The 19,682-nt window shown below is 44.0% G+C and overlaps 1 long non-coding RNA gene and 1 further gene across 2 annotated transcripts; one reads left to right on the top strand and one right to left on the bottom strand.

The window, feature by feature from the left end:
• Window positions 1-258: 258 nt before the first annotated feature.
• LOC113836770 lies at window positions 259-9,071 on the top strand. The gene is made up of 3 exons (XR_004770748.1): window positions 259-1,789; window positions 6,736-6,841; window positions 7,087-9,071. It is a non-coding gene; the product is annotated as an uncharacterized LOC113836770 (long non-coding RNA).
• Window positions 9,072-14,038: 4,967 nt separating this feature from the next.
• On the bottom strand, window positions 14,039-14,130 carry Mir21 (microRNA mir-21). The gene has a single exon (NR_045131.1). The product of NR_045131.1 is annotated as a microRNA mir-21 (primary transcript).
• Between the last annotated feature and the right edge of the window lie 5,552 nt (window positions 14,131-19,682).

The raw sequence follows: 19,682 nt of genomic DNA on the forward strand, positions 1-19,682 counted from the left end.
AGGCTCAGGAGTCAATGGCAGTTTGAGCACATATCAAATCCCAGCCAGACAGGACTATGTACACAGCAAGACCTTGTCTCCAAATCAAAGCCAGGGCTTGGAGAGACGGCTCAGCAGGTGAAGGCACTTGCTGCCTAGTCTGACAACTGATCTACACGACAGAAGAGAACCTATGTGCCATGGATGTGCACGCACCCACACATATTAAATATTTATTCTGAGACAGGGTCTTACTGTGCAGCCCTGGCTGGCCTTGAACTCACAGAGATCCAACTGCTTCTGCCTCCTGAGTGCTGGAATTAAAGACTTGGCAGGCATTTTTTTTGTTTTTGTTTTTTTTTAGTAAACAGGTAAATGTGCTAATTGTTTGCTTTACTTCTTCAACTCTCTGAGAATGAATGAATTGGGTCAGATTGGGTTGTGGACCGTAGAACGTCAGAGGAGACACTGACTTTATTCAGTGGGTTCTGTGTCCAGAGGATCACCCTCGGGTCATAAAGCCTGGTGACAGGTACCTTTACCAGGTGAGCCATTTTTGTCAGTCCTGCAGTAAAAATATCACCCATATGTTTTGTTAGTTTGAGAAAATTATCACAAAGGCAATACAGTACTAGATAAAACTAACATACGGGGATGTTGGTTGCACTCTGAAGATCCTCACACACAAAACATTTGTGAATATGTTTGAAGGAAACATTGTGTCTCAGTGAAATACATCACACGTGGTGTATCAACAAATCTAAATGGGTACAAAATAGGAGCACTGGCTGTTTCTACCCCATCTACCAGTAGTGACTTACTGTGCACGGAAAAACAACAGTTCCCAGCTTTGCTGCTTTCTTGCTTTTCTATCCATATGGAAATAATTACCTTTTTGCTGTTTTTCTTATCTACTGTTGCTATGGTGTAAAATACTGGACTATATCTTATTTCCAAGGAATGCCGAAAGTGGTCTGCTTAGCTGCTAGAAGGCACACCCCACTGGCTACATTTTGTTAAAACTCAAATATACTTGAGAAATAATTAGATCATAATTCTCACAAGGCAGAATTCTTCAGCTCTGGACACATCCAGGGACTTAACTTCCCAGAGGAGACCAGTGTTAATGAAGACCTGTGGTTGCATGAGCTGGGGGTGGGGGTGGAGAGTTGACTCAGGGATCTTGCTGAAAGGAATGCATGAGAGAAGTCAGAAGCTGAAATCACTTGATATTTGAGACAGGAGTTGATGAGGTACACACAGGGCAAAGGTATTTTATTTGAAACCCATGTAATCAAAAGCAGGCACATGTTAGAAGGAAATTCCTATAAGCACTCAGGACCCAGCCGTGTGTGTGAACATTTTTTTCAAGTTCTCCAAGCTTGTTTTAAACATTTACATGGAAAATATTGTTTTCAAAAGAATTTGTAATGACTTTTTTTTTTAAATAAAGAGTTGCAATTTTAACAAAAATTCACACTAGAGGCCACGTGTGGTGGCATTTGCTTATAGCCTCTGCTGTGAGGGAGGCTGAGGAAGGGGGACCAATCGAGCCCAGGACTGAGGTCAACCCTGGCAATATGTTGAGATGCTCCTGCCTCAACCAAACAGAACCAAACAAACACGATCCATGAGGAAGCTTAAGTCAAAGCTTTGGAATCTAGGGTGGCACCAGAGATGCACCAAACAGCGAGAAAACAGGCAGGAAGGAGCTCCCGGGTGGAATAAGGACGCATCTGAAATGAAGTCTTGAAGCCAAGCATGGTGGCCCACACCTGTAATCCTGACTTAGAGTCTTCAGGACGCTCAGGTTAGGAGGGTGGCCCACACAGAAATGCTATTAACCCCGAGTGAGGGGGCGCCCTATGGGCAGTGGGTATGGTGTGAGCAAAGATGGCTTCCTTTCAGGTCTTTCCATCCCTTTGTCTCCTCAGAGCCTTTTACTGTAAGTTGCAGAACCCATCCTCTTTCCCTCTCCGCTTCCCTCCCGGCTCTGGGCTCCCCCCAAACCCCCACCAATGTAAAGTCTTGTCTTTCATTTCATCACTTGGAGCCATTCCTTAGAAAGCCCTGCTTGCTCAGCCAGCTCATTCATTCATTCAGCGATGTCTTTGGTGCTCAGTAGGCATCTGCAGACGTGTCATGGATGCTGGATCAGCACAGAGTCGGGTGGAAGAGCTCACAAATGCAGGGTTTCCTTTGCTGTATGAAGCTACGATTCTGGCTTCCTAATTATTGCTTTTGACTGTGTATATGCTCAACTTTTTTTTTTTTTTTTTTTTTTTTTTTTTTTTTTTTTTTTTTTTTTATGGGAAAGAATGTAGTTCCAAAAGAACAGCAAATGGGGAATGTTGGCCTGGGCTTTGAATGTTGCAATGTCTCTTCTGGCTCGGGACAACTTTGCAGCATGCATACCAGCGATTCCTCTTCTGACCACCATGTTTATCACACTCGAATGCTCGTCCAACGTTTTGTTTTAAAACACGCTCCATATGTCTCTCTCCACTGTTCCCTCCCCATGAGCCCACTTTTGGCAGTCCACCCTTTCTTCTGCTGCCATCCTCTTACCAAATATGGTTTTATCAGCCGACTTGTCATTCTCGGTGAGTAACTAACTTAAAAGACACCGTCTCATCCCTCATCAATCAAAAATATTTTTTATAGGGGGGGGAGTGTAGGAATGTGAACTGAAAAAGACAGGGTCTGTATTTCTTGTTTGTTTGTTTTTTCCTAGAGTTGAGGACCAAACCCAGGGCCTTGCACTTTCGAGACAAGTGCTGTCCCACTGAGCTAAATCCCCAACCCCTGTATTTCTTATTTAGTAATTTCCTGCTACTACACCCTGAAATGTCTTGGAAGATATGAGGTCAACCGGAGTAGCAGACTGAACTCCACTTCTACAAGCAGGAATGCATACACAGGGGGCTAAGATAAACTATGCAAATGCTTCCAGTTTCTGGGAAACTGTCTGTTCAGGGTAGGAGAAAATAGGAATTCAAGCTATGGGAACAAAAAAGAGGGGGAGGGGATGTACCCCAACATGCAGCTTTTAAGCATTTCAAAAATAATTGGTTTTTGTTTGTTTTTAAGACGGCACCTTACTAAGTAGCTCAGACTAGCCTCAAAATCACTGAGATCCACTTGTCTCTGCTTACCAAGTGCTGGGATCCCAAGTGTGCCTGGCTTTTTCTTTCTTTCTTTATTTTTTTTATTTATTTTTTTTTTTTTGGTTTTTCGAGATAGGGTTTCTCTGTGGCTTTGGAGGCTGTCCTGGAACTAGCTCTTGTAGACCAGGCTGGTCTCGAATTCATAGAGATCCGCCTGCCTCTGCCTCGAAAAAGCTGGGACTAAAGGTGTGCACCACTGCCTGGCTGTGCTTGGCTTTTCAATTACTGTCTTTACCTAACCGCAAAACCTATGACTAGGTAAGAAGAATAGTTTAAGAAGAGCCTGAGTGTTGAGGCCCTTGGGAGAGGAGGGGCAGGAACACAGGGAATTAAGAGGAAGCCTGGCTCTATGTTAAGACCTTGTCTACAAAACAAAAACCAAGAAATTATTTTAAAATATTTAAAAGATTCAAGTGATGTATGTACCACTTAGCAAGTAATTCTGCTTTGTCATAGTTCCTCTTTTGCCAGTGAAGTCATTGTAACAGATGTTTCTCTGGCTTTCTTGTTCTACTTGAATCTAAGTATTTAAGTGGTACAAAAAATTCAAAGATACTGGACCCATGTTGTCCATTATCTTTGTGAATGTAGAATTACACACCAGACTTCTGAGACAATGTGGTAGTGGGAGTGTTGCCCAGTGGTCAAGCACTTGGCTGATGTGTGCAAGGCCCAGGGTTTGCCTCCAATGCTACAAGAAAAAAAAAAAGACTACATGGATAAAAGAATATGAAATAGTAATATTTTTAACACTTTTTAATGATTTTTTTTATGTACATTGATGGCTTGCCTGCCTGTATGTCTGTGTGAGGGTTTAGGATTCCCCAGAACTGGAGTTACAGACAGTTGTGAGCTGTCATGTGGATGTTGGGATTGAACCCAGATCCTCTGGAAGAACAGTCAGTGCTCTTAACCACTGAGCTATCTCTCCAGTCCAAAATATTAATATTTTAATTATTGTAATTTTATGGATATTAGGCTAGTAATATTAACTTTACCGCTTTTCTTAAGATTTAAAGTTAGACAAATGCTTTCAAATTAGATTTTAAATGAGATATGTGGGACTGAGTTGTTCTAGATAGTTCAAGAGCAAAGTTCAGGGAATTGTAAAAGTGTGAACAAAACTTCCTTATACTTATTAGGAGAGAGGGCATGGGAACAAGATAGTAAGAAACACAAGCCAGGTGCACGCCTTTAATGGTAGCACTCAGGAGGCAGAGGTAAACCTCTCTGTGAGTTCAAGGCCAGCCTGGTCTACAGAGTGAGCTCCAGGACAGGCAGGACTACACAGAGAAACCTTGTTTACAAAAAAAAAAGAAAAAAGAAAAAGAAAGACAGACATAAAGCAAAAGGTACAGTTTACTTTTTGGAAAGAGGTCTCTTGCTTAGGCTGGACTTATGAGATCAGTTTGCAGGAGCAGGATGTGAGCTGAATTCAACAAACATCCACTGAACACCTGCGAGGAAGGCCTGCTGAGAGGGTGGTACAGAAATGAGTCTAACCTGGGCCCTGCCAGGAAGATGCTCACCACTTGGTACATTCTGTGCTGTCAAGCATATGCCCGACTCACTGCTTACCAGACAGATGAATTCAGGCCTCTAACTCCAGAAGAAATGCACAGCTGTCAAATGACAGGGACACAGGGAAGCCTCAGGCTTGTGCAGCAGGTGCTCCCAACTGCTGAGCTCTCTCCAGCCTCACACATAGAATTAAAAATCACTCTGGGTTGGTGGTGCATGTCTGTAATCCCAGCACTTGGGAAAGGCAGGCAGAAGGAACAGAAATACAAGACTAGCTTAAGCTATATAGCAAGTTCAAGTCCAACCTGGGCTACATGAAGCCTTTTGTCAAACAATAGCACCAAACCAAACCCTAGGGCTGGGACAGTGGCTAAGACAGCAGAGCACCTGCCCACCATGCTTGGAGTCCTAGTCCAACACCCAGCACTACATAAAATGGGCACAGTATGCCTGTAATGCCAGCACTCTGGAAGTAGAGGCAGGAGGATCAGAAGTTCAAGGTCATCCTTGGCTGTCTTCCAGGCCAGGCTGGGACACATGAGATCATGTCTCAAAAAACAAAACAGACCAGCAATGTAATTCAGCAGGTAAAGTCATTGCCACCAAGCCTCATGACCTGAGCTCAATTTCCAACCCACAGGGTGGAAGGAGAGAAATAACCCTGTAAACTGTTCTTTGGCTTTCACAAATAATAAGTAATACATATAATTAAAAAACAAAGTGTAGAGCTGGAGAGATAGTTTAGCGATTAAGCGTACTGGCTCTTCTTCCAAAGGATCCTGTTTCCATTCTTAGTAGTGGCTCATTCCCTTCTGTAACTCCAGTCCCAGGGCATCTGAAACTTCCTCTGTGGACTCAGACATCATGCAGGCAAAACACACACATGTATTTTAAAAAATTAAAACAAAAATTAATAATGTCTCTGGGGCCATTTTATGCATGCATATATGTATACATACACACACACACACACACACAAGCATGAAATTGAAGTCAGGTTTTCAAACATGAGGAATTCAGCCAGAAGTGATGGCATATGCCTCTAATCCCAGCACTCAGGAGGCAGAGGCCAGCCTGTTCTACAGAGCTAGTTCCAGGACAGCCAGGGCCACACAGAGGGCTGTTTGTGTGTGGAGGTCAGAGGACATTTTATGGGAGTTGGTTCTTTCTTTCCACCATGTGGGTCATGGGGATTGAACCTATGTAGTCAGTCTTCTGCAGCAAGCACCTTTTCCTACTTAGCCATCCTCCCTCCCCTCTGTTTTTTTTTTTTTCTTTTTGGTTTGGAGACAAGGGTACAGCATTACACCCAGGTGTGTGTGTGTGTGTGTTTTGTTTGTTTGTTTGTTTAAGACAGAGTCTTTGGCTCAGCATTTAAGTCTACTGGCTACTCTTGCAGTGGACTGGAATTGGAGTTCCAGAACACACATGTTGGCTTACAACCTTCTGTAGACCCAAGGGATCTTATGCTTTCTGGCCTCCTTGGGCATCAGGTACTCACACGTTGCACAGACACACGAGGACAAAACACCTACACATAAAGCCCTTAACCAACTGGGATCACAGGTGTGCACTGCCTTGTCTAGTCTATGTGGTGTTAGGGAGCCCAAGGCTTCCTGCTTGCTAGGCAAATACTCTTAACAATTGAGCTATATCCCTGACCCCTTGCCTTGCCCCACTCCCTTTTTGTTTGTTTTGGAGACAGAGTCTTAACTGTGTAGCTCTAGAACTTGCTATGGAAACCTGGCTGGCCTCAAACTCACAAAGATCCACCTAGTTGGAGTTGAATGTCTATGCCATCATGCCTGACATCCTTGTTTTCTCTGTATTGCTCTGAACTTCTGGCTCAAGATATGCTTCTTTCTGTCTCAGCCTCCCAAGTAGCTGAGATGTCAGGCACCCAACACTGTGTCTAAAGCAAATAATTTATTAAAGGATGTTAACACCCACATGGAAACAGTTTGAAGAATAGAGACTGAAGCCTAGTGACTCAGAAACTGTAACAAAGGGTGGAAAGAGTTAATTAGGAAAATGTATACCTGAAAGGACTTTTTACTTCCTTTTGCAGGGACTACGGTTAGGTGCTGGACGTAAGGGTATGCCATGGGTGCACAGGAGCCTGTGGAAACCAGAAGAGGGGAGGGGATGCCCTGGAACTGAGGCTACCAACACAGGTGCGGTCAAACAAATGAGGGGCCTCTGAAGGGCAGCAAGTGTTAATGCTGAGCCATCTCCCAAGGTGCAGCCTTAAGTTTGTGATCATCTCAGTCCTGGGATTCCCGGCCAGCACCACCATGCCCAGTTCAGGCAGTGCAGGACAAGGAGCCCAGGGCTTCATGCATGCCAGGCAAACTACCACCCACGCTACATCCCCAGCCCTTCATGGAGTCTTTTTTACAAGTGTTTTGTTTGCATGTAGGTGTACCATGTGCATGCCCAGTGTCCAGAGGTCGGAAGAGGGCACTGGATCTTCTGGAAGAGCAGCAGGTTCTCTTAAGAGGAGAGCTGTACCTCCATCTCTGGATTCCTTCACTTCTCAAGTAAATGGAGAACATCTGAGAATTGACCGCTATGCTCTGAAAGGACCACACAGCATCCCTCTTCAGAAATTCCTGTCCACATCTTCACAGGATCAACAGCTAGTTATGCCCGATTCCCTGAGAACCCTAGAACAGTGACACCCCAATCCTCCTGGTCTTTGAAGATGATAAAGGAAACTGCGAGTGGAATTTGCTCTCACCCATTCTCCACCACAGGAGAACACATACACAAGTTAAACTTCTCTTGCTGGTCGCTGATGCTGCTGCAGAGCGCTGTCATTGTGGTCACATGCCCCTTATTTTCAATGAGTATACAGCCAACTTCAATAAGCAACAACTCATTTACCAAAACATGTGAACAACCTCAGCACCGAAGCAGCTAAGTGGAAAACTGCCTTCACCACACACTTCCCAGGACGCACCAGTCACCAGGCTGCCTTCGGGTTTGGCAGAGATGGTTGGGGAAATCCCTCACTCTGCCTTGGAAACACATCTGGGCTCCTGACTGCTGCTGTCATCCAGAGGAAGACAGCAACACCCGGTACCAACTTTTCTCCTTATATAGAAAGACCATCTATCCAGGAACCTCCACCACTCTCCAGCCTCACAGGGAGGAGCCAGGGACACAGGCAGAGAGGGGAAGTTTTAATTTCCTGTGACTCAAAGCTTTAGTCACAGACAGTGGCATCTTTTCAGCAAATGCTACACAAGCGAAGGCTCCTATCACTTATGGGAAAGCTCAGAGGGCATTTGCTCAAGGTCCTGTGACTGTGACGTCTCCAGTGTGTGTGCCAGCAGAACAGGGTGGGGAGCCGCAAGTCAGAGTGGAATCTTCCTCACACCTCTTTCCTAGAGAGTGGCCATGTTCTACTCTTTCTATCTGTTGTATGGTGTATGCATGTGGAGAACAGAGGTTGATGTCAGATGTCCCTTGTCATTGACACTTTTTGAGGCAAGGACTCTCATGGAACTCTTAGTTAATGGCCACTCTGGGGACCCTCTGGTTTCTGCTCCACCCACCCCCCCAACCTCCCTGTGCTGGGGTGCTGATGTGGATGCTGGGGAATCCACTCAGGGCCTCATGCTTTTGTGGCAAGCACTGAGTCGCCTCCCTAGCCTTCCTCACTTCTGGCGCCTCTTTTACTCCAGCCCGGCCCCATACCCCAGCCTCTATCTGGAGAGGAGCTCCTAATCCGACCACAGCATTCAACACACGCTGTTGGCTAGGCACACAATGGATCCTTAAGAGATAATGTTCTAGGGGCAACAGACCAAACACAAGAAAGGGACAAATGACTTGTAAATTAAGTACTCTTCTTTTGTCGGTGGCACTAGAAATTGAATCTATGGCTTTGTGCAAGCTACTATGAACTGTGTCACAGGTCCAAAGCACCTTCAAGAAAACAGACTATAGTAAGGAATAGAAGACTTGGGTAGACTATCCCCAGTTGGTTCATCAGCTGATCCTGCATCTTCTACACCCCGGCCCCAGTCCCCTTCTGTTCTCGTTTCTCTCAAGTCGGGTTTCATCCAGCCTAGGGCGGCCTTCAGCTCCTGGTCCTCCTGCCTTCGCCTCCCGAGTGCTGGGAGCACAGGCTGTGCCAGCACGCTTGGATCCTCCTGCTCTTGGTATCACTTGCTGAGTGTTTTCCCATTAATGTGCCTTCTCTTTCCCCATAGCTGTTTTTCAGCTCTAACACCAGTCTGAGGAAAACATTTCTTCATTCTCAATCAGGAATTTTCTCCCTCTTTTAAATTCTTTATCTTAAAAAAAGTTGTTTTCACAAGGTCTCACCATGTAGCCCAGGGTGGCTTCAAACTTGAGATCCCCTACCTCTGCTTCCCAAGCGCTGAGAACATATTCTGCCCCCACACTTTTTTTTTTTTTTTTTTTCTTTAAAGTGTGGTTAGTGCCATGCCATAGTTGTTAGGAAGATTAAAACAAACAACTCAAGATGTGAAAGCACTCTGAACATGAAGAGAGGTGTACAGCTTTAATCCCAGGACTCAGAGGTAAGGTAAGCAGATCTTGGTGAGTTTCCAGCCGGCCAGGGCTACAAAGTGAGACCTTGTCCCAAAGTTGAAAAGAAAAAGACCCATACAAATATGAATCATTTAGTAATCATTGTTACCACCGAGAGCACCCTGGGAACCTGACCTCACAGGATGGCCAGGGAGGTGGAAAAGTTGCCTGACTTGTGAGGCGGTGGCCTTGGCTTTCTGCTGTCTTCCTTTCTCCACCAACTCAGCGATCACAAGATGCAACTTGAACTTTTGCACTGATTTCTACATAACAGAGTGCGTAAGAGCTGCAGGGCCAAGGCCTGCATGTCTACTTCCTTGTCCGTGCCCTCACCACCCACCAAGTGCTGAACCTCCCACTCTTAATACCCCCCTGGGGTTGCAGTTGGGATTAAACGATTAAGTGCAATGACACTGAGAACAGTGTCCACTAGAGAGCAAACAACCATTATCCGTTACAGCAGCTCACTGTGCTTCCTGGTTCAGGGCATATCAGAGAGGTCCCTGGGAGCTGTCAGCGCTGCGCTGCTGAGTGTGAAGTGCCACAGTGGCCTGGAAGGGGCAAGGGGCTGGGGCAATGGGCGAGCATTGAGAGCATGGCCACACAGAGTGGGTGACTCTGCTACTGGTCTAGGACTTGCTCTCCAGCTGGGTGGAAAAGGGCTGCAGCTAGAGGCTTTCTCACTTTATTTTTGGTCTTCTTGAAAAGTGACTGGGCCAGGCAGTAGTGGAGAACACCTTTTAGTCCCAGCACTTGGGAGGCAGAGGCAGGTGGATCTCTGAGTTCAAGGCTAGCCTGGTCTATAGTATGAGATCTAGGATAGCCAAGGGTACACAAAGAAACCCTATGTCAAAACAACAACAACAAAGTGATTGCGTTGAGCAGAGCACCATTCTTTGGGAACATGGCCAGGCATGAGGAGTAACTGTGCTGTGGTCTCCACACATGGAGAGGAGCTGGAGGACAGCAACAACCGTCTGACCTCCAGGGAAAGGCAACAACCGCCCCCTTTCTCAAAGGCCTAACTGGCCTCACTACCCCATGGCACTTTTCCTTTTTGATCTGAAATAGTCTAGAACACAATTAAGCAATGCTGTTCAGCTGGGTCAGTCCAAAGATGCCCCAAGGAAAGGATTGCTCATTTTCTCTCCTGCGAAAGGCACAGATGGCAACAGGGAAATGCCACATTTAGGATAGCCAGGGAGGGAAGAACGGTTACAGAGACCTCCAGGATTAAGAAGGTTTTAGAGAGAAGATCATCCAAGAGGTCAGAAATGCCTGAAGATCCCGACTGTCAGTTGGTATAGGTGGCTCAGGGGTCCCAGGAGGCTGGAGCCCTTCAGAATTCTGGAATGTGTTTTCCAATGTAAATAAGGGCTGGTTTGTAGAAATGGTGCTGGAACGTGTCCAAGCACTTCCTGTCTGTCCTTTGAGTCATTTGGAAATGGTTAACAAATAGGTTGGACACCTGGCCTCAGATGGAGAAGGGAATTTCCCCATAAACCCTGTACTGTAAAATTCTCTTCCTTCCCGAAGCAATTGAGATCAGGACAGAAATGTACTCTAAAGACTCCTGTGTCCTAAACTGGCACAAGGCAAAGATAGAGCAACTACTACAGACTCAAGGAATCAACTCTGTGCATGTGAAAAATGCTACTTTGAGAGGACTCTGTGTCCAATGGTTTCAAGAGTCACTAGCTGTGGATCTGTTCCCAGATCCAGCCAGCCACTTGCAACTGACTCACTCTCACTGGATTTGGGTCAGTCTCCTGAAGTGAATCCTGGCGGAGAGCAAGGGCCATCTAAAACAACCTCCCTTTTAATTTAGTATTAACACCCACACAGAAATCTCTGAGACTCCAGAGGTCAAAGAGCAAGAACAGTTGGCACCTGCCTATCACAGCACCATGCAATTCTAAAGGCCTGAATAAGCAGCTCTGTATCACAGGCTTTTGTAAGATCTCTTCCCAGAACAGCTTAAATATGCAAATGCATTTTGGTAGGTTATTTGCTACAATTCAAGGTCTCACCTCCAAGGCAAACACATTACCTCAGGTGAACTTTGGCCTTGCAGGGAAGGGACTGAAACCCAAGCCCCTGTTAACCAAGGACATCTTCAGATGCAGTACTTCTGTGTAGCATATCATTTGCCATATTTGCCATAAAGTATAGCAGACTGCCAGAGGAGGCTGGCTTTAAAAAGTATTCCTAAATTCTTACTATATTAATTCTTAGTTGCATATTAAAGGTAACAAGTCCAGCCTGGTACTGTGTCTATAAGTTGAATACTCCAGAGGCCAAAGCAGACCAGTCTCCTATGCTACACTATCTCCAGCACATGTACATTAAACCAAGTTATTTATGAAGAACATAAATAGCCTTTTGTGTCTATTAAAAAAGATAAAGCCAATTCTGGGCGGTGGTGCACGCCTTTAATCCCAGCACTCAGGAGGCAGAGGCAGGTGGATCTCTGTGAGTTCAAGACCAGCCTGGTCTACAAGAGCTAGTTCCAGGACAGCTCCAAAGCCACAGAGAAATCCTGTCTCAAAAAACCAAAAACTTTTAAAAGTGCTTTTTCTGGGCCTGGTGAAAGGCTCTGTGGCAGAGGTGCCTGGCACTAAGACTAAAGAGCCGAGCTTGACTCCAGAGACTCACATGGTAGGAAGGACAACTGACTCACTGTGACATGTGTAAATCACCCCTCAAAATAAAGTAAAAAAAATGTTTGGTCAAATATTCTTTTTCACTTACTACAAAAGCATGTCCAAGATGATACAGGTTCCAAGAGAGCATGTGAAAATAGGGATACAGCTGAGCAGTGGTGTATGTGTGCTGAGCAGTGATAGGAAGCCTAGGTTTTAACTCAGAGAACCTGCAAACAGGTTTCTGGTGGAGTGACTACATTATGACATTTCTGCATATGTATAAGATAATCTTTGATGATTTAAAAACTGAAAACAAGGCCTGGAAAGATGGCTCAGCAGTTAAGAGCATATACTGTTCGTGTAGAGGCCTGGGGTTTAGCTTCTAACACCCCAAGGAGTGGCTCATAATCACCTGTGATTCCAGGTCCAGGGCATGTAATGCCTGCCCTCTTCTGATACTGGAATACATGTGCAGAGATACATGTAATTAAAAATAGTAAAATCTTATTGATAAGGCACATATTAGTCTAAAAGTCTGGAGTTAAGGCCAGGTGTGGTGGCACACACCTTTAGCTCCAGCACTTGAGAGGGTGAGGAAAGTGGGATGTTTGAGTTTGAGGCCAGCCTGGTCTACACAGGCAGTTCTAGGACAGTCAGGACTACACAGAGAAACCCTGCCTCAAACAGACAAGCAAAACAAAAACTGGAGTTACAGGGACATTTACTGCAGGCGACTTATTTAGCTTAATGCAGTGCTTGTATTTGGTGAACAGGGTTCTCTGTCTTTTATGCTGCACACCGCAGAGCATGCTGGGGACATAGGCTGAGATTGGGAGCACTTACTACAGGATGTACTTCCATACTGTATACATAAACATGCATTCTTAACTTTCTCTACATTGTTAGCAGCCTGTGGGACTGGGCAGTGGTTCTCAACCTTCCTAATGCTGCAACCTTTAATACATTTCCTCATGTTGTGGTGACCCCCAACCACAAAATTATTTTTGTTGCTACTTCATAACTGTAATTTTGCTTCTGTTATGAATTATAACGTAAATATTTTTGGAGATAAAGGTTTGTCAAAGGGGTAATGAGCCACAGGTTGAGAACCACTGGATTAGGTGCCCACTATCCAAATCAATGAAAACATTCTTCTCCAGAGCGCTGCAATCCCCGTGATGCATACATGCACATTCCAGAAAGCCATGGAAGCAGGCCTGACTCCCATTCTCACAGTAGAGCTTGAGGTAAAAACTGCTGGGGGGGGGTGTCATTTAGCTGGGATGTGGTAAGGAACAAAATGAGACTTATGTAAAGTTGGAGTTGGAATGTCCAAGCTCTCTTGAGTTTCGGGAATATCGAATCATTACACTTGCAAGTTTTCTGGGCTCCAACTGGGTGGAATTAAGCAGTAGTATCTTTGGAGGCATGTAACTATATCTATATTAGTGGTTAATGGAACCAGGCAACCACCGGACAGGAGGTTTATTCCAGCTGGGATCTAAGACACATGAACAGGGTTCATTTGGAATTTGATTAGTCTCCTAGACGTTTAGCTTAGAAAATAGTTTTCTCCAATATTCTACCCTAAATCAAGTATATAAATAAATCCCAGATTTAATATAAGTATAATTCATACTTAACCCCCTCTTTTTTCAAGTAAACACAAAATAAAAGGTAAAGGAAGGAGATGAAACAATGGGAACCTAGCATGGGAATTCTGATGTTTGCTAGCTAAGACTATGTAAATTATATTGGTCTAAGCTCAGCACTTGAGAGTCTAAGACTAGCCTAGTCCACACTAGTACCTATCTCAAACAAACAAATAAATAAATTAATGCATAATTCATATGTTAATCTGGGCACTACTTTTCAAGTATGGTCAGGTAACAAACTGTTAGTTCCTGAAAAAGAAAAAAGCAAAAAATAAAAACAAAACAAAAATAAAGACCAACCAGCCAAAAACAAAACAAAGTTAAGTAACAACCTTTCCAAAATTCATGAGGCAAGATAATTTTAATTTTTATTTATTTAGCTATGATTATCACTACCCCAGTTTCCTAGGAAGTCTCCTCTCGATACTGCTGCAGTATGTAAGGACTGTAAACCATGATGCTGGGTTATGTTTGAATGAAAACATTTGATGTGGATGGTCAGATGAAAGATACCAAAATGTCAGACAGCCCATCGACTGCTGTTGCCATGAGATTCAACAGTCAACATCAGTCTGATAAGCTACCCGACAAGGTGGTACAGCCATGCAGATGTCACGACGGTTGGCAAGCAAGAGGTGCCCAGGCAGGATTTAAAGCAAAGCAAGCGTCTCTGGCCTGCGGAGGCTTAACGCCAATTCTAGGAAAGAAAGTTGTTTATTCTCCTACCAAGTAAAACAAAATGAACAGGGTCAATCAGAAAAATGTCAAAGGAAAATCACATTAAGAATAAAACACAGAAACAAACAGAAGTAAACTTCCATCTGCTAAGACTAACATGAACACGAAAAAGTGTTTCTTGCCACTGTCCTTTGATTTATATATCACTAGTTCTTTTTTTTTTTTTCATATATAAAGCAAGAGATTCCCATGCTAGGCGAACCTCTCTCACCCTTGGTGGTGGCTCTTTGAGGCAATAAATTACAGCTTAGGTTGTAAGTATATTTGGTTGTAACAAGGCTGCCACTCACTCGGCAGAAGTGAAAAAGAAGAAAACCCACAGCACTAAAGAAAACAGACACAACTTCGGAATGATCAAAGATGTCTTTATAAAGTTTTTCACGACTTCATTCTAAATATACAGAATAAAAAATGGTGTGCTCATTTGTGAGACACCAACCAGATTTTCCTTATACTGTCTCAAAATTTAAAGATCAATTTCCCCAGAGGGTGTGCAATGCATCATAAAATGGCCTTTTTGAGGGTGGGAAAGGAAGGCATATTAAATTGTTCCATGATAGACATGCAAGACTGGTATCCAATATATAATAACTTATATACATTTGATGACTTAGAAAAAACAATCATTTGTGACAAGCCTAAAAAGCCTGTCATATTTAACATACTTTAGAGCGTTTTGTGTGGCAGGGGTTCTCCAATTGTACCATGTGGGCCCTTTGAAAGTAACAGAAGGCCAATTTTTGTTGAGTCTGCAGCAGAATATCACATCCACCCTAACAAAATACATGTGGTCGAGCGGAGGGTGGAGACCTTACCTTAACACATAAAGGAAAAGTGTGCCAGTGTCAAATACGGACTAAACTGCTTCAGGAAGAGTGTTTTAAAAATAATACAGGATGGAAAAGGGGATCTTCCTTCCTGGTTAGAGCCCTCCCAGTGTAAGGCAGGAACCCTCCATGCTAACTTCTGCAGATAAAAACTTTCTCTGCTTATTTAGTTTTCTCCTCTGAGTTCAAGCGCTGCTGGATTCGTTTGGCGTAACTCTGTGCCATGGAGTTAATGATAGACAGGATAAAGTAACACACCATTACAACGACCAGCTTCTCAAACATCCAGGACAACCAGTTTTCTCCCTGCAGGAAAGAAGGCAGAACAATTCAAGAAAAAGGCTTTCCTCAGATCAACAAAGCAACAAGGGAAACGACGACGAGAAGGTGAGGCTTGCCTAGACAACCCAAACAATGAAAAAAAAAAACAGTCTCTAGGCACCCTGAAATTCACACTTAGCCACTGGAGTTCACTCTGCTGAATGCATAGGAAGGGATGGAGGTGGCTATTCTCTTAGACTAGGAATAGTGGTCTACTCTCTACAGCTGCTTTGCAGCTCTTGCTGGGAAGGGGAAGAAAACTTAAGCTTTGTTTCAGTGTTGGAGCTGTTCTTAGAACATAAATGTCAGTCACTTTGGGCTACTGACAGCAGCAAAGGGATACATGAAGAGTCCAGGCTTCTTGGTTCAGGCTGCTGCTCACTCATCCCTGCTGCTTTTTTATTCTTTGCCTCACAACTGCTGACAGAATGGCCAGGCTTAGTTTATTCAAGTTAGAAGTTCAGCTGTGGTAGGAGCCTTGTTTTATTTAAAACAGAAAAAAAAGCAGAAAGCAGATGGTGGCTTTCCCACAGCAGAAATGAAAAAGGATACTCATGTTCATGTTACCTAGCGATTGGTGATGGTATAAATGTTAGCTTTTAATCTAGTCTGGAAGTGTATGTAATGTATGTAATATACTTGATCTCATTCAAGATCAAGACAACACTGCACACAACAGAAATGCCGTCTTCTATTTCCCTATCCTTGTTTCTGAAAACACCCGATAGACACAAAGACGAATTCCCCAGTGGAGAATACACAGTGCCTCAACTTCTGCTTAGAGACTGGTAAACAACCCCATTCATTCCATCTAGAAATCGGGAGAGAAGTGAATCTCATTTGAGGCTGAAGCCAGAGGGTCCTCACCTGCGGGGTGCCCACTTTGCTGTGGTGGTGGAGCTTCTGCCGCTGAGCCTCCAGGTACTCCTGAAAAGGCTTCTGCAGAGACGGACCTATGCCGGGGACAGCACTGGAAGCCAGTACCAGAGCGCGAGCAAAGACACATTTGGGAAGAAAAGCAAGAGAAATGTTAATCTACTTACCCTTCTGACTTAAAAAAAAAAAAAAAAAAAAAAAGGCAGGACTGCATAAAAAGAACAAAACACAACAATCAAAGCTGAGCAGTCCTGTGAAACTTGGTTAGCGGATAAAAATTCCTCCTTCAAGCAACTCCTTAAAGTATAGCATCTCCACCATTAATATATTTGGGAGAAACTGGGAATGTGAGCCCAGAGTCACTGCTATCACAGGAGAGTGAGGCCAGCGCAGCTGACACTGCACACTGGTATGGCACAAAGAATAAAATGAATGACTTCTGAGAAGTCCCACATTTATCACCACTAGTTCCTGTAAGAACTGGTTTAAACCGATTAATAAGGAAATGACTTATGCTTGTGTCATCTCTAGTTAAAAAAGAAACTGCCCTCCCTCTCTCTGACTGTCCCATCTTCTCAGGGGGGGTTGTGGGGGGGTGGGAGGTGCTTTCTCAATCTAAGTCCTTATTAGGACAATCCCTGCGTCATCCTTATCCAAAAAGAATGCATTAGCACATTCGGGAGGCACCTCCCCCTCCCCAGAAGTCAGTGATTAACAAAGGAACAAAGAAGGAACTCCGGACCTTGAATCATTTCATGGCTTATGATGGATGTTTGCACAGAAACTCCTGAACATTACTAAACAGCTTGTTCCAAGATGTCTGGATAGCGCACTCTGATAAGGCTCTGGACTAAGCAAGCTCCCCAGTTTGTGGAGCCAGGGTTGTAAAACCGGTCTGGCAACTGAAGCTACCAGGGTTTCTTTTTCCTTTTGGTAGCTAACAGGCTTTTTAAAACGGTACTGTGGGGCAGCTGTGAAAAGTAAACATCCTTATTTCCTGTACCCTTTCTCTTCTCATCTGTCTTATTTGCCTGTTCTTTTCCTAGGGCCAGCAAACCTATGGAAGGCGCATGTGTGCAGTGCCCACACTGCAAAGTGTGCCTACTCCAGTGAACTCTATCTTTTTTTTCTGGAACAATTAAGTTGCTGCTTACAAAAGCAGAAGAATAAAAGAAGACTCTTCTTTTGCTGTTGTATTTGCCAGATAGTAACAACTTCCAAAATGCTGGCCATTCCTTTTCTTTCATCCTATCAATCACTTAACATTTAAAGGAGCCCTTGCTTTGTGTCCATGCCACATAAAAACAAAACAAAGAGCACCTGGGTGAGTTTTCACTCATGCAGTCCCAGCACCCAGGAGGCAGAGGCAGGTGGATCTCTGTGAGTTGGAGGCCAGACTTGCTTCAAACCAACAAAAAACCCAGAAAACAAAACAAACAAACAAACAAACAAACAAAACAAAAAAAAAAGAAAGAAAGAAAAGACGGAAGAAAGAAAAGAGAGCTGGAAGAATGTTACAATGCTGTTCAGTGTAGAAGATTCATGCTGAAAGAACTGGAGGAGAAAGGAGGGATGAGGAACCGCAGACACTACTTAAAAGATTAAGGCCTGAACAGACACCAGCTGCCACAGTAGCACCAAACAGAGGGACAGCGCAGTTGCAGTCCCTGTCTCCCTGCAGCATTCTTTCTCTCTGGGACCCAGAGAGCCCTCCCACCATGAGCCCCAGGATTAGGGACTACAATCTGTCCAAAGTGCTAGACTGTAAGTGTAAACCAGATCTCAATGATTCCTAAGTGGTCTTATACTAGTGAGGTAGATCACAGCTGTGTTATTGTGCATCAGTAATGGTTCTAACTATGAAAGAACAAAACAGGACAGACTTTTTTTTTTTTAAAGAAAAGAAGCATTTCTTTAGTAGTTCAAGTAACCTTTCCTTATACAATATAAGCAGGAATGCAAACAGTCCCTCTATTTACACTAGAAATAAGAGATCTAAATAGCAAAAAATTCTAACAAAATATGTGGACAGATACACTGGCTTTACATGAAGCAGGTGCACAAAAACTGTGAGAACCCCCATAGGTCAGTTCACTCAGCCTTAACACCAGCACCCAAACCACCAAGGGCCACAAGAATTAACACAGTAAGAAGATAGGATTTTAAATTTCTTCTTGCAGGCAGCGAGGAAGGGCCTGGCAGAAGCCATTCCAGAATACCCTCACAGTTTGAAGAAGTCAGGCATTGGTGGTGCATGCCTTTAATCCCAGCCCTCGGGAGGTAGAGGCAGGCGGATCTCTGAATTTGAGGCCAGCCTGGTCTACAGAGTGAGTTCCAGGACAGCCAGGGCTGTTACACAGAGAAACCCTGTCTCAAAAAACCAAAACCAAAAAAAGTTTAAAATTCTTTATATAAAAATATTTTAGAAACTATAAACAAACTATTATGAGCAAATAAGGGATCTGAATAAATCTAAATCATAACACATTTGAAATCTAGGTATAGTTTTATTTTTTTAAATGGTTTTAATTATATTATGTATACAACATTCTGCTTCCATGTATATCTGCACACCAGAAGAGGGCACCAGATCTCATTACAGAAGGTTGTGAGCCACCACGTGGTTGCTGGGAATTGAACTCAGGATCTCTATAAGAGCAGTCAGTGCTCTTAACTTCTGAGCCATCTCTCCAGCCCCACACAGAGCATTCTTTAAAAAACTTTATTTTTGCTTATCCATTGTGTGTATGTGTGCATGTACATGTAGGTCAGAGGATAACTTGTTTAGATTTATTTATTGTAAATGAGTGTTTTACCTGCATGCATATATTTGCATGTGTGTGAGGTGCCAAGGAGACCAGAAGAGGGTGTTGGATCCCCTGGAACTGGGGATACAGATGGTTGTGAGTCACCATGTAGCATGGCCAACAGGGCTCCTAAGCACTGAGCAGTCTCACCAGTCCTTTCTCCCTCCTTAGTTAGATAAAACTTTCCTAAGAGCCCTGGATGGCCTGAAACTCAGAGCCCTGACTACTGCTTTCTGAGTGCTGGGATTAACCAGGCAGGCACCACTATGGCCAGCAAAGGAAAACTCTCTGTTCTTTCCTTCTACCATGGGGGTCCTATCAATCTAACTTAGGTTGTTAGGCACCTCAACCTGCTGAGACATCTCACAGGTCCCCACAAAGGGTTCCTATACCAGAGTTTTTGAAAAAAAAAAAAAAAAAAAGAGCACTACTGCAACAAGTGCTTTTAACCACTTAACTCCCCACCCCCTTTTTTTCAGACAGGGACTCAAGCAGCTCAGGCTGGGTAGAACTTGTTATATAACCTAGACTTGCCAAGAACTCATGATCCTCCTGCCTCCACCTCCAGAGCGCTGGGATTATA

Source organism: Cricetulus griseus, chromosome 7 (genome assembly GCF_003668045.3).
Source record: "Cricetulus griseus strain 17A/GY chromosome 7, alternate assembly CriGri-PICRH-1.0, whole genome shotgun sequence".
Classification (NCBI taxonomy): domain Eukaryota; kingdom Metazoa; phylum Chordata; class Mammalia; order Rodentia; family Cricetidae; genus Cricetulus; species Cricetulus griseus.